We start from the raw sequence: 10,454 nt of genomic DNA on the forward strand, positions 1-10,454 counted from the left end.
TCTTTCAGAGGGGCCTTCCAACCGATCAGCAAGAGATGAGCTTCGCTCTTCTTTAAGCTGTAGATCCTTTCCTCCACCCAGTAAGGATCATAATTCTGTTGCCTTACCCATTGCATAGCAGTAGGTGGACTGGGCAGGGTTGTCTAGAGAGTGTAAAGTCCCATTCCTTCCTTCTTAGTTTTTAGGAGTCCCAGCAGAGGCGGGGTTACAGTTACAGGTAACTGTAGGCACTGTGTGCAAAGCATCTCCCCCACCTCCTGACTGTTAATGGGTAATCCTGAACCCTCCCTGAAGACCATGAATCAGTTTTGCCTCAGTCTTCACTCCTGGTAGGATCTGGACAGAAAGTAATTGGGCTAACTGGTGACCTGTGAGAATCTCTGGTTAATTATGGTCAAGAGAAAGAGCTTGACAGGGAACTGTGCTGATCCAGAATTCCTCATCATTCCTTTCTATCCTGAAGAGCCAAATGGACTTGGAGAGCTGGCTAGCCCCAGGTGAATATGTGTGAGAGAGAAAGAGAGAGACAGAGACAAGATTAGAGCACCCCAACATGGACATAGGTGTATCAAACCCTAGTCTCTTTCCTATGTGTAGGCCCTGTCTGCAGGTTTCCTTTCCCTTCACGTGCCCTTCCCCAGCCCTACCATCATCTGGTTCTTCCTTGCTGGCCTGGGTGCTCGGGGAACCTATGGATTCCAAAACATTAGACACTTGAAATGCTGAGTTAGGAATAGAAGGTTCGAGGAAGTTAATCTTTAGAAGAGGGATGTTGAGGGTCTGATATTGGTACTGTCCTGAGCCAACCCCTCTCTACAGCAATAGGACATTTTCACTGGGTCCCTGCTAATACACTGCCCTCTGGTGGTCTTCGGGAAAATTCTAGGTTTATTCTTATGGTTCCTTTAAGGGACCAAAATGAAACTTTGTTGGCCTAGTGGTGAGGGAGTTGCGCTGCCAACTCAAAAGTGGGTGGTCCAAATCCTTCAGCTGCTCCTTTGGAAAAGATGGATAATCTCCTCCCATGTCATTTACAGTTTCTGAAAACCCACTGGAGCATCAGTTATGATTTAGTTCACAACTTGACAGCAATCAGCTTTTGAGAGACCAAGGGAAAGTGACAATTGTAAAAGGCAAGGAGGATTTGATTAGACCTGTAACAGAGAAGCTTTCCTTGCAGAGGCAGCTCGAGATGGTTGTTGTTAAGTGCCATGGATTTGAGTACAACTCCTAGTGATCCTGTGAATAAGAGATGTAAACTCTATCCTGTCCTGTACCATTGTCATCATCTCTGACCCACTTGAGCTCTTTGCTGTAATCAGTGTGTCAAGCTATCTTGTTGAAGTTTCTGGGCTAAGCCTCTGGTGCCAGGCGCTGGTGGGGAGCCCATTTGCCCGTCTTAAAGTCTTCCAGGTGTGGCAGTGTTGCCTCTATGGTGCCTGGGTTATCTGTGGTTCCTCCAAGTAGAAGGTATAGTTGTAGCCTGTGCTGATCCAGAATTCCTCATCATCCTAGTGGCTCCTCATTTCCCTCACTCTGTGACCAGTATATGAAAGCACACTTGAGAGTTCCAGATAGTTTTTGATAAAGACAAAAGTTGGAGTGGACTAAGTTTGCCTCTGGCACTCTTCCTCCTACCATTTCTCTCAATCCAGGCCTGTTTTTCTCCATCTTTGTCTCAGAACATACCTGGCTTTCCTACTTTTTTTCTAAATCTACACTTGTCTTGATCCTAATGCTCCCATCACAGGTGATGACTACTCTGATAAAAACTCTTCTATGTGGATGAGCTTCTCATTTTTCTTTCTTTCCCAGGTAATGTATCCTAACAGTGATTTGCCCAAAACAAGATCTTTAACCATAATAATGACAGATGATTCCTAGTATCTAAGTAGGTTGGTAGGGAGATTTTTGGGTACAGAAGTTCAACAGTTTCTCTTAAATCACATCCTGTAGGCTGCTTCACAGGCCTGAGCCTCACTTCTCACCCCTATTATCATTCTTGTCTCTGTTAGGCCCCTCCTCAAACTCAATGCGGTTGAGTGGATTCTAACTCAAAATGACTTTCCATCAGGTTTCTGAGGCTTTAAATCTTAATGAAAGGAGACTGCCCATCTTTATCTTATGAAGGGGCTGATGGAGAGGCCCCTCCCTAGCAGTGCCTTAGGAAAAAGCCATGATCTTCCTCAAGCATCAAATGGCACCATCTTCATGAAACAGGTATTCCCAAGGTCATGTACTCACCTCTTTGCTGTTGTTATGTGCTATCAATTTGCCTGCAACTCATAGCAACTCCATATACCACAGCTCTGAAGCCTGCACTGTCCTGAGCTAGTCTGACTTTGACACACCTGCCTCCACTGCCCCAGTTACTGCATCAATCCATCGCATCCGGGGTCTTCCTCTCCTGTGCTGTCCCTCCACCCTTCTGAGCATGATATCCTTCTCCAAGGACTGGTCCTCCCTGGCCATATGCCCAAATCCACCAATTATCATTGGAGGCAAGGGTTCTAAGGCTCCATCTAACATATTTTGGTCATGTTGTAAGGAGGGACAGGTCCTTGGAGATGGACATTATGCTTGAGAGGGTGGAGGGACAGCACAGAAGGGGAAGGCCTCCTATGAGGTGGATTGATTCAGTGACTAGGGTAATCAGGATGGGTGTATCAGAGACGGTGTGATTGGCACAGGACAGAGCAGAGTTTAGGGATGTTATACATAGGGTCACTATGAGTTGCAAGCGACTCTACGGCACATAACAACACAGCAACATCAACAATGAGGATTAAGAAAAGAGCATGATTTGGAAATTAGATGTTATTGTTGTTGATATGCACCATTGGATTGATTCTTCTTCTGTCCATGTGATGAAGTATATCTTTGCTATATTATCCATGGAAGCCCATCACCAGGTATTTTTCACAAGGAGCCTCCAAATGTGTTTCAAATTGACAACATTTCTGCTAACAACAGAGAATTCAACAATTTGCACTACCAAAGCACCTTACAAGCCACACAGACCTGGGACAACAATGCTTCTGTGACTAGATTATAGAGGAGATCAGAGCATGTGCCCAATGTGGAATGTTGTTTTTACTGTTAGGTACTATCAAGTCAGCTACAACTCACAGCAACCCCGTGAGCAGCAGATTGAAACCTTGCTCTATCCTGCTCCAGCCTCACAGTCTCCAATATGCTAAATAAAGCCCACTGGCACTGGGTCTCTGTCACACCACCTCACTGAGGATTTTCCTCTCTTTTACTGACCTTCTACCTTTCCCAGCGTGACTTGTTTTTTCCAAGGATTGGCTCCTCCAAGTAACGTGCCCAAAGTATGTGAGACAAACTTTCACAATCCTTATTGCCAATGTGGAACTTTGCTATTGGTGGTATATGCTCTGGCGTGGGAAAAGACTCAGAGCTGATCCCCAGGCGGCCTTTCAGAGGCTGTAAATTGCACAGGAGAAGATTGCCCATCTTTCTCTCGTGAAGCAGCTGGTGGGTTAAAACCACCTGCGTTTGGTCTTGTGGCTCCTTACCCACGAGGCCACCACAGTCACTTTGAATGGTGTCTGTACTGTGTCCATTTCTCACTGTCTTTGTTGCTTTCTGTCGTCTGGTTCTCTCCTCATCACTGAAAGTATTATCAACAATTCTCGGACATTTTGGGGTTCTTTTACACCTATAATTGAGTTCATAACATTCCCTTTTCCAAAGAATTCCATGAGATAAACAGAGTTTAAATATTTTTAGAACCAAAATAGAATCTTTTTTTAAAAAAAATCTTGTTTTGAGAATTTTTAGAACATTTTGTGATAACCTTGGTGAAATCTCTCAACATACTTCAGAACTGCAGTTAAGAAGCACTGTTCTGTTGTTTGGATGACATTTTCATCACCCAGAATCCAGCTCTTCCTCCTCATTTCTTTCCCTCTTCAAGAGGATTTACTATATCTACAATTTGCTTGTTTTAGGCCCTGAAAATCACACAAGAGATTAAGAAACAGCTTCTTTGCAGAACAGTAGGTGTAAAGAATAAAATGGTTAACTAACAAAGAAACATTGTTGCCTAATCAGAATGAGTTGAACAAGCAGTACATGCCATAATGGTACAGAGAAAGCCTTGTGGAAAATAGGATGTTGAAGTATGTGTAGGTGGAAGAGACAGGAAAGGGCAATTCAGGCAAAAGGAACATTGTGAGCAAGGATTTGGAACCTGGGATGAAGATGTGCAGTTTAATTAGAGGAAAAACAGTATAAAATGGGGGAGCAGGCATAGGAGTACAAGTATTTGACTTGCACTAACTCTATAAGGAGGACAAATAATTGTTAAGAACAACAGCACAAAGCTGATTCCTATGAAGTCAGACATGCCCCTGTGCTACCACAACTTCCATCAATTTCAGGACCAACCATCCCTCTCATGGCTGACTCCATCCTATTACTGAGTTTGACAATATGTTATAATAGTCAAACAGAACTCAGAGACAATACTCATGATTATGGGGCTTTTTATTGAGTTGTTGTTTTTAGGTGCCATCAAGTTGAGTATGACTCAGTGACCCTATGAACAGCCAGCCTCAACTCTGTCCTATCCTGTGCCATTCTCATCATCTCTGAAACACTCAAGCCCATTGCTGAAGTCACCACATCAATTTATTTCATTGGGTGTCTTTCTTTTCTTTGTTGACCACCCGTATTTCCAAGTATGATGTTCCTCTTCAATGAATAGCCTTACCTGGCTGCATGTCTGAAGTATGAATGAGGAAACTTTGCCATCTTTGCCTCCAAGGAGCACTCTAACTATACTTTTTCCCTGTTGTATATGTTTTTCTTTTGGCAATCCATGGAATATTCAGTACTCTTCTCCAGAATTATAACTCAAATGTATCAGTTCTTCTTCTCTCATCCTTATTTATTGTCCAGCTTTCTGATGCATAGCAAGTGATAGAGAAGACCATGGCTTGAATTGTTGTTGTTATGTGCCATTGAGTCTCTTGCTACTCATAGCAACACTATGTACAACAGCTCTGAATCCTGCTCTATCACCCCTATTATCCCAGTTGTTGAGTCAATTAATATGATCCAGGGTCTCCTCTCTTGCACTGTCCCTCCAGTCTTCCAAAGGTGATGTCCCTCTCCAAGGACTGGCCCCTCCTTGTAACATGCCCAAAGTATGTCAGGTATAGCTTCAGAATCCTTACCTCCAAGGAGCAGCCTGGTCTCATCCTCTCTAGTACAAACTTGTTTGTTCTCCTAGCAGTCCATGGTATAGTCAAAACTCTTCTCCAGCACAACAATTCAAAGGCATCAATTCTATCATCTTTAGTCATTGCCTAGCTTTCTGATGTATGGCACATAATTGCAAAGACCATGGCCTGGATCAGGTCCACCTTAGTCTCCTGACTGACATCATTGCTCTTCAGTACTCTGGTGAGGTCCCTGACAGCAGATTTTCCCAATGCAATTTGCTTTTCTGGCTGCTGATATGAAGAGTGTTGATTGTGGAGCCAAACAGACTGATGCTGTTAACAATCTCAATCTCTTCACCATCTATCATGATGTTGCCAGTTGACCCAATGGTGAGAATCTTTGTTTTCTTGATGTTGAGCTTCAATCATTAGACACACCTTAGTCTTCAAAGTGACAACATTGCTCTTCAGCATTCTGAACAGGCCCAAGTAGCAGTTGACTGGAAATACCCAGGATACAATTCTTAATACAATTCTTCTCTGTTGTACTCAGAGGCAAGCCTCTCACTCATCTTCACTGCTTTAGACTCTGCATTGTAATCAGGCAATTGTTACAAAACTCTGAGTTCTGCCAATTATGTGCTATTCACATTCCACCAGCAAGCCTAGGTCAAGGTTTGGGCTCTATGGATAGGAAAATCTAGCTCTGTCTTGTTTTTACAATTATCTCTGGTTCTTCACTACCTTTATTGTTACCATTGGTACTGCTGGTACTGCTGCTGGCATCTGGGCTGCTGTGTTGATATTGCTTCCTCTCTTACAGGAATCTCTAACCCAAAGGATGTGCTGCAATATTCTGCTTCTTCTTTCTTGATGGTAATGAGACCCTATGAACAGCCATCCCCCCCATAATAGTGCAGGGTTCAGGTTGACTGTCATCCAGTTGTCATTTTTTACCTTTGAAACTACTCAGCTTAAATCTGATGGGATGACAAAATTGACCAGTCCTCAAATTAGCTGTCTTATTTGCATGTTCTCACCTAAAAGTTGGTTAGAAATGAGATGTTACAGGATAGGTCATGGCTCTCATCTGTTGTTCATAGGATTGCTATGAGTCATACTCAACTTGACAACAGCTAACAACAACAACAACCCAAAAGGTGCTATTTATTTTGTTTATATTCTTAACAAATTATCTAACTCCTCTGGTGGATCATAAACATCTAATATTTGAATAGTTCTATACAATCCTTTGGTGAGAGTTAGACCTAAAATGACTAGAAAAGTTATAGACGTTATCTACTACAGAGCAGTTGGAGACATTAGAAAGTTTAAAGTTTATATGGAGCTAGTGTTTATTGAAAAGTTATTAGATTGCAGGATCTATGCTATACTTCATGCATGCCCATACATTTTCATTTAGTATTTATTCCTTCTTCATTTAATCTATATAATAACACTATGGAAAATTATGTTATTGATGAGGACCTTGATGCAAAGAAAGGTTGCGGTCATTTGCCACAGTTGTCACAGCCAATAAGTGGTGGAATCAGAGTAGAAATAACAAGTTATAATATGAGGTCCTGAGGTGTTCTTTACGAAGCTCTGGTAGCCTAGTGGCAAGAAGCTGCACTGCAATCCCAAAGGGTCATAGTTCGAGCAATCTCCTCCCATGAGATGAACTGCCTCTGAAAACCTGCTGGAGGGTCAGCTATGGCTTAGTTCTGACTTGACGGTACACAACAACAACAACAACAACAACAAAAAGGTGTTCTTGATCCTTGGTCATGACTTTCAGGGAGTTCCTAAAAAAGTTCTCCTAGCTTTTTAATAGCATTTATCACATTTCCATTGTCTGCCTTCATCCTGCCTGGATGGCTGGACTCCCTAACAAAGTTGCTAACTAAAGCTACCCAGTCATCAGTTAAAGGAACACATCTTTTAGTACAGTTTCGGGTAGAAATATATAGCTACTACTATACAAACATGGAAAGCCCAAGAAGATCCTTAGACCTCTTTGAACTACAGAAGGAAAGCTTCCAGAATTGTTTGGGGTAAGAAGAGACCAGTGTTAAGATGGTCTTTGATGAAAATAACCAACTCTTGTTGGGAAAAGATGATAATTTCACATGCATAGCCTTGGTTGTGTATCTCAGACTGTGCTTTTGTCATCTGTGCCATATTGAAGGAGGGAGTTTGAGGTGGTTCTCTGAAGGAAGGACAGTATGGCTGCTTGGGTATTTCCCTAGAAAGAAAGAAGGGGATTTGGGATGCTATTAGCACATTCAAACTCTTTTTCCAATCTCCGTATGTGACTTGGTTTGTATCTAAAAAGAAACATTCCCCATGACAAGGGATATCTTCAATGATGTTTTGGTGTCAATAATGTGGGAAAGTAAAAGATCATCAAAAGAGAAGGAGACCCACAAGGACATGGATTGATGGCAAAACTGTAACAGTACGCTTAAGAAGAGCCAATATTGTGAAGATGGTACAGGTCTGGGCAAATTTTCATTTTGTTTTACTTAGGGTTACTATTCATCGGAACCAACTCAATGACACTTAATATATGTCCAACGTTGTTCTTTACAATGGGGATATGACAATAAAGTTATTGACACAGTCCCTTCCTCTTACTTTTACAGTTTAATTGGCAAGACAAACATTGCTCAATTGGTTTGATGGGTTGTGTGAAACACAACAGGGTTGTGAAAGAGATGAGAAATGACGCCTCAGTTGAGCTGTAAGGCTGGGTCAGAATTGTCCAAGAAGAGGAACTCATATGTGCAAAGGCCTGAAGTTGCAGAGTAAAAGTAAGATGAATCTGAGAAACAGTAATAAGTTCAATATAAAAAAATAAGTTCAATATAACTGAAGAAAGGCATGATCCAACTTAGTTTTAGTTTTGTCACAAAGGAAATGAAAAGCAATTGTAGAATTTGAAGCAGGGAAATTATATAATCAAACATGTATTTTACAATGGGAACTGATAATTGGACAGGGCTTTTTTCAGTATACATTTTACCTTAAATAGGTTAGTCCTCATCTGAACATCTGAGTGTCCTTGTTCTAGTTCAAATCACATGTAGGAAATGTATTACCCCACATCTCCCCCGAATATGCTTTGGGAGCAGATCTTAGAGGTCAGTGAAGTGAAATTGGAGCAAGATAGAATAGGAGCAGAATTGAAAGTAATATCTCCAGCCATGTCTTCCTTTCTTCCTGAAAATGAAACCCAATGGTCAGTTTCTTTCCTTGGAAACACATAACCCAAGAACATAATTGTCCAGTTTCAAATCACATGCTGTCCAGACAGAAGTTATTGGAACTTGAGAGTCTCCCTCTGTTCTTCTCTTTTGCTTTTCCAGAGATCCTTCCAGCAGAGCTTTGGCTTAGGTTGGAGCTGATGGCCCAAGGCTGAGACAGAGCTACAACCCTGAGAGCCAGGCCTGAACGTTGCAGCTGCCCAGGGAGCAGCTGGTTAAGCCCTCAGCAGCTGCAACAGCTGGAATTCCTCCTAACATTTGAACTGGAATTAGTCCCATTTCCTTCACATATAAGGATGGGCCCTTACTCCAGTCCCTGGCCAGTCTATGTTATCTTGTAGATTCCTTGAGAATAGATATTGCAGATCTCTCCCTGCACTAAACAGGAGCCAACACCACCCACACTCCTCTCCTTTTGGAGCCAATTGACATAAACTATCATAAGATCACCACAGGAGAGGAGGGTATCAGTCTCTCTTTCCCACAAATCTTTATTTTCTTCATTCTCGCTATGCTTCGGTAAGTTGGCCCAGAGGGAGAATCCTATGAATTGTCTAATTGTGAATAACTGTTAGAATTGTCTAAAGGTGAAAGGACTTCTTTGGTAGATTTCCTTTATTTCAAAAATACTCTATACTGCTGCATGGAAACTATTCGTGGGAGTGTTGCAGGAGGACCAGATATCATAATCTGTGGTTGTCACTTTAAAAACTGATTCCACAGTTAAGAACAGTAGGGCTGTGTTTTCTGTTTGCTACTTCTTCGCCAGCTGTGTAACCTTGAGAAAATAACTTGGTAAGAGATGCCAGAGGCCACAATGAGGTGCTTACAAGAGGTGGAAATAAAGGAAGTGTTCTGAGAGTTAAACAAATCAACCTATAAAGGGACAAAGTAGTTATTCTCTGTCCAGAGACTTGACTCTTTCCCTAACTCCTCCAATAAATAAATACTTAGTAAGTTCCTGCAAGTACTGGTAGGCACTGTACTATGCTGGAGATTTTTTTTCTTCAGTTGGTTTCCTGGATGGAGAAGCTGTTGCTTCTGTAGTTGTTGTCATCAAGTAGGGGCAACTTACTCTTCACTGCCAACAGAACAAGATCTGACCAGATCCTGGGTCAGCCTCACAATCACTGTTGGGCTTAAGGTTTCCGATGCAACCATTCTGTCAATTCATCTCATTAAATATCTTCCTATTTTTTTTAAATTTTATTTTATTATTTTTGTGTGAGTGTACCGTCAAATCAGATCTGAGTGGTACAGGAGGAGATTGTCCCTCCTTCCCCAGCAGAGCATCTGGTGGATTCGAACCGTGCACCTCTGGGATTGTAGTTGCAGCTCCTTACCACTAGGCCACCAGAGCTCCCCTAATATCTTCCTCTTAAGGGAGCTCTGGTGACCTAGTGACAAGAAGCTGCACTGCAATCCCAAAGGCATGTGGTTCCAATCCCCCAAAATGCTCTGCTGGAGAAGGATGGGCAATCTCCTTCTGTTCCAGTCACATCCGATTTGACAGTACACACATGCACAAATAATAAAAAATAATTTAAAAAAGAAAATATAAAGATCTTCCTCCTTTTCCCTGACTGTTTTACCAGGCATGACGTGTTTTTCTAGGGACTGGTCCCTTAAAATAACATACTCAAATTATAGAAGATGAAATCTCACCATCCTCTCTTCTAAGGTGTATTCTGGCTGTAATTCTGAGACAGATTAGTTTATTCTTTTATTTCATAATGAGGTGAGTTTGAGTATATCTGATCCAGGCCATGGTCCTTTTCAGTCACAGTTACACATCTGAGAGCTGGACAAGTACTAAGGATGGCAGAAGAAGAATTGATATCTTTGAACTGTGATATTAGAGAAGTGTGTAGAAGACCCCATGGACTATGAAAAAAACAAACAGGTAAATCATGGAGATGTTGCATAGTACTCCTTGGAGGCAAAGTTCATGAAGCTTCATCTCACATATTTTGGGCATGTTGCTAGGAGAGATGTG

The sequence above is a fragment of the Elephantulus edwardii genome, unplaced genomic scaffold (genome assembly GCF_000299155.1).
Source record: "Elephantulus edwardii isolate Elephantulus edwardi_28Jun2011 unplaced genomic scaffold, EleEdw1.0 scaffold00418, whole genome shotgun sequence".
In the NCBI taxonomy this organism is placed as follows: domain Eukaryota; kingdom Metazoa; phylum Chordata; class Mammalia; order Macroscelidea; family Macroscelididae; genus Elephantulus; species Elephantulus edwardii.